Source organism: Lactuca sativa, chromosome 4, assembly GCF_002870075.4.
Source record: "Lactuca sativa cultivar Salinas chromosome 4, Lsat_Salinas_v11, whole genome shotgun sequence".
In the NCBI taxonomy this organism is placed as follows: Eukaryota; Viridiplantae; Streptophyta; class Magnoliopsida; order Asterales; family Asteraceae; genus Lactuca; species Lactuca sativa.
Window position 1 is genome coordinate 149537690 of NC_056626.2, and position 5030 is coordinate 149542719.

Below are 5030 nucleotides of genomic sequence, written 5' to 3' on the forward strand. Positions count from 1 at the left end.
TAGGGACCAACAACGTAACAAAAAAACAAGTAAAGAGATTCTGAGTTAAAAAATAAATTAGGGACCAAACGCATAAATTATCCCAAACCATAGGGACCATTTGTGTAATTTACTTAAAAGTTTTAAACTCATACTCCTACACAAAACTTTTTTATTAATTTGAGTTTCAGTTTCATAAATGTAACACTATAGTCATGTAACTTTATGGTTTTAAAAGAATCAAAATTTAGTGTATCTTATCGACATGTGTTGTAAGTGTGTGTTACAATGAGCTTTTGTGATTTGTCCGACTTAACCAATTATGTTTTTTTCTTGCGTATTAGGTCATCTAACTTTTACTGTACATGTCAATTAGGTTATTATCGTTAGTTTTTAACCATTCCTCCGTTAACTAGTTTTCTAAATTACACGAATGACCCTTATGGTTTAAATTTCTTTCGTAATTGGTCTTTATTAGCCATGTTTTAAATCAAATGACTAAAAGTACCACAACTCTGAAACTCTAGGGACCAAAGTGCAACATTGTCATCGTCTTCCTTAAATTCTTTTGTATCCCAACTTACCCGAAGCTCCTTCAAAATCGATCAAATATGTTGTATCTGATAAATTCATTATTATTCATAATTTGTTGGTATTAAGTTATTTTAGATACTTAAAAGCCTAATCAAATGTCAGTCAATTTCCTAGAGAAATCGTGACGACTGTTGAAACGAAAGCCAAAAAGATTACCACTGGGGTTGGCGGCGATCCGAAAACTCAGGTGATTGATTCTAGACAGAATTCGAGGTTAAACCCAGAAACACCCGACCTCCGGTCACAGAGAAAGAGAGAGAAACAGATAATCCAATCAAATCTACATTCTCCTTTACTTGAAAGAGCAAAATCACAGATTAATTTCAAAGTCTCCGGTTCACCACCCAAAAAAGAAATCGAGAATGAAAAGGGTCATTTTCCGGCGAATAGGGTGTCACTGAAGAATAGACCTTAGGCTAGAAAAACTGTGATCTTCCCAAACCCCCTTTTCCATTCAACAATTGCTTCATAAAAACCAACAATTTTGCAGAACAAGGTCGTCGGTGATTACAAGAACCCGTCAGACCACCCCTCACAAGTTTCTAATCAAGACGTCGCCGCCTCCTATCGCCGTGGCTAAGTTTCAAGTAAAGATTCGCAGTCCACCACTTTTTGTATCTCCGACCAGACCCAAAACAGCCAGTGCAAAGAAGAAGACGATGTCACCACCTAAGAACATCTCCACGTCAGCAAAGCTACGGAGGTCGTTTTCACCGTCGAGGTTGGTGACTAGATTGGCTTCGCCGTTGATGCTTAGGAACCCACCGATTTGCATATCTCTAACTAGATCCAGGGTGGCTACCATGTAAAAGATTTTTGTTTGGTTTTCACATTTTTATAATCATAAAATAACAATAATCTGCAATTTGTTCCCATAATGACAAGGTTACACTCTGGTCCCTAGAGTTTCAGGATTGTGGTAGTTTTAGTCGTCTGATTTAAAACATGGCTGATAACGACCAATTACGAAAGAAATTTAATCTATAGGGGCCATTCTTGTAATTTAGAAAACTAGTTAACGGATGAATGGTTAAAAACTAACGATAATGACCTAATTGACATGTACAGTAAAAGTTAGATGACCTAATGCGCAAGAAAAAAACATAATTGGTCAAGTCGGACAAATCACAAAAGTTTATTGTGTTACAGTGACATTATCCCTTATAGAAAACCCAAAAAACAAAATATGGTTACAACTGAAATATTAGTTTATAAAGTTTTCAAAATAAATATTGGTTAACTTTTTGTTCTTTAAATATAAAGCAAAAGTAGAAAATGAAAAATATTATGTAGAGATTACTTAATTAGCTTTGCTATCGAATTATGCTGGAGCTCATATGTCCAAGACTCACATGTGAGACACACTTGCCATGATGTTTCATGTGTTTTGTGTTATTCTCATTTCTCACATGCCCATCCCACAAATGGGTTCCTTCGTCGTAATATAATAAAAATATTGTTCTTATTTTTGTGAATGAAATAGCAATCGTAGCATCATAAATTTGATTAGGCAAGTGAAATTTATAAATTAAGAAATAATTTGGTTCCTATCAAATTGAATATCTTATTTGGTATGCGATCCTTAATTCTATTCTTACTCGTGAAGCTTGTTGATAAAAATATAGATTTAGACTATCAATTGTCCAAATTGCAATGGTGACATTGAGATTGTGAGTCGTCTTTTTATTTCTTACCCTATGACTATGGATATTTTGAAGTAAGAAATTAAATATTCTTCTATTTTTTTTTTCTACATATCTTTCTACCCAATGAAATTGTGATATATGTAACATTTTTAATGATCATTTAATGAAATTTAATGATATTTTAGGATAATAATATGACATATGTCATCATTTAAATGGGTAGGAGGATTGGTAGCATCAAAAGGTAGGAAGATATTTAATTTCTTGTTTGAAGCTCATTGGTAGATTGTAGAACTTGGATAGTCCAAATTTTAACTCGGTGGTTGATTGGTTAAAGTTGACGGATAACTTTATCTGAAATGTGGTGGTATAGAAATGTTTCGACCTAATGATTGCTCCTACTTTTGTGGGTAGGTGCGGGGGCGGTTTTACTATGGTGTATGTAGTGGCACTAGCAACGCATGGTTTTTTTGACAACAGTGCAAAAAATTTTGAATTTTTTTTCTTGACGCTACTAAAATTTTCTGTGATACCCTTACTATGAAATCATTCATGCGTTCGCATCTGAGCACATGAAAATTTTAGAACAGATTTGTCTTTGTAACAACTATAGCTAGGAAAACATATATCTTTGACGACATTGTTCCATTTTCTTTTGGATTTGTAACCAACGTAAAAAATATAAGGAGGACTAAGACACTTGACTTCATAACCATTCTCTAGCTATTATGTCCTTGTAATATGGTCTTTATTAGCCCATTGCTAGTAATTTAATATAATTCCGTGTTCAAACAAAATCACAAAATAGGTCCATGTGTTTAACATATTTTTCTTTTTGGGTTTAGGTCAATAGCAAATAGTTTTAACATTTTGGTGCTTATTAGAGTTTTTAAAATGTTTTTGGTCCATGTTGTAATATGATGAACACTTGGCAAACACAAAAATCAAAAAGTAGAACCCAATAAATTTAAGTGAAAATCTAAACACGAAAACAACAAAGGCACTATTACTAAAATTATAAATATATACAAAATTCAAGTTAACTTTTATCTCTATAAATTACTCTAGCTAATAGTACTCTTCGTGATGCATATTGTACAATAAAGTATAAATTACTCTAGCTAATAGTACTCTTCGTGATGCATATTGTACAATAAAAGTTGATCTATTATGCACATCTATTCATTTCTTTTGCTATTGTGGGCCTCCTTCTTGCCGTGTGATTGAATTACAACATTCAAAACATCTAAATTATGAAACTGGTCCCTAAACTATTTCCATTTATTGACAAACTATCTCCAAATCCAAATTATTTTCCTTAAACTTTTTAAAATTAGATAATTAGAAGTTTAGCCCAAACTTTCTATTGTTTATATGCTATTCAACTTTATTTAATATATATTAACAACTATTGTGGGTTGCCACATTACTTGGAAACAATATCTTTTTTTTTTTTTTTTTTTTTTTTTTTTTTTTTTTTTCAATTCTTATCTTAATTTTAACTAGGCAGAAATATTTTATGGACTTCTTAATATGTTTTTTACTCTACTTTGAAAAAACATTTTTCATCCTTTTTATTTTTTAAATGTTACTTTAACCGATGAAGCTTCAACTTTGTAAAATATAATTGGTTTATACATAACAAAAACATGTAAAAACCCGCAGCAATGCACAAACTCATTTACTAGTTGATAATAATGAGAAACTTACAAATTGGTTTCTTGACCCTAATGTCAACAGGGACAAAAGATGTGAAAGGAATGATAAAAAATATATATTAATTTTTTTTATATTTCAATAAAAAAAAATACAAACTATATGGATCATTTTTTTTCTATTAAATTTTTTTAAAGATAATTACAAAAATGATCCTTGTGATAGTTTCTTATTTTGAATCAAATTAGTTTTTCAATTTTAACCTACATCCCCTAAAAACTATTTGTGGCACATTTTTGGTCCATACTTTATCTAAGTTAACTGCTTATCTATTAACTTTTTCTAAATGAACAATATATCCCTATTTATCATCTTTTTCCTCACGTTTGTCATCATGTTCAAGAACCCTGATTAAAATTAAACTATGACAAACCAATCTATTTTGTTTGAGGGTTTCATTTTCAATTATAAATTTGAGAAGTTGGCAAAAGAACTTCATTCTTTCAAATTCATTTGCCTATCTAAGATGCTACCAGTAGAAAAGTTTCTTTTGGATATTTAGAGGTCATTTAGTTAACATAAATCATTTGTGTTGAACTCGAGGTCTAAACGAGTAGGACGTTTTGCTTTTTTTTTTCTTGAATGATGTAAGCTCTAAATGAATCGCATTCAACAAGTTTTATACAAAATAACATCCGAGCGAATCAAATTCTGAACGGTTAACAAATCCAACATTCTCTGAATCATTAATGGATTTGAATCATTTAACATTAAGGCTATGTTTGGCGTACTAGGTATTAGTTGAAAAGCTAGATGGTGACTAAAAAAATTAGATGTTGTATGAAAAATTAGCTGATAAAAAATAACGTTTGGTAAAACTAGCTGAAAGATATAAAATGACATTTGAAAGAACATGTTTTCTATTAAAAAAAAAAAAAAAAAAAAACATGCTTGTGCGGACCTTATAAGGGTATCCCCTCTGGTGGGCTTGAGGGTTGGGGATTTCAAGGCGGAGCATGCTGCTTTAAAAGTTGTTGCATGCAAAATCACAAAACATGAGAAATCGTGCATGGAAAAACAATATGTGTTCATACCATTCGCTTTTGAAATGTTTTGTTTCCTCATGCCAAATGCAGTTGGAGTTTCTTAATAAAA

The 5030-nt window shown here is 31.4% G+C and overlaps 1 pseudogene; it reads left to right on the plus strand.

Annotated features, from left to right (window-relative positions):
• Positions 1–344: 344 nt before the first annotated feature.
• On the plus strand, positions 345–1382 carry LOC111892204 (probable microtubule-binding protein TANGLED; annotated as a pseudogene).
• The last annotated feature ends 3648 nt before the right edge of the window (positions 1383–5030 follow it).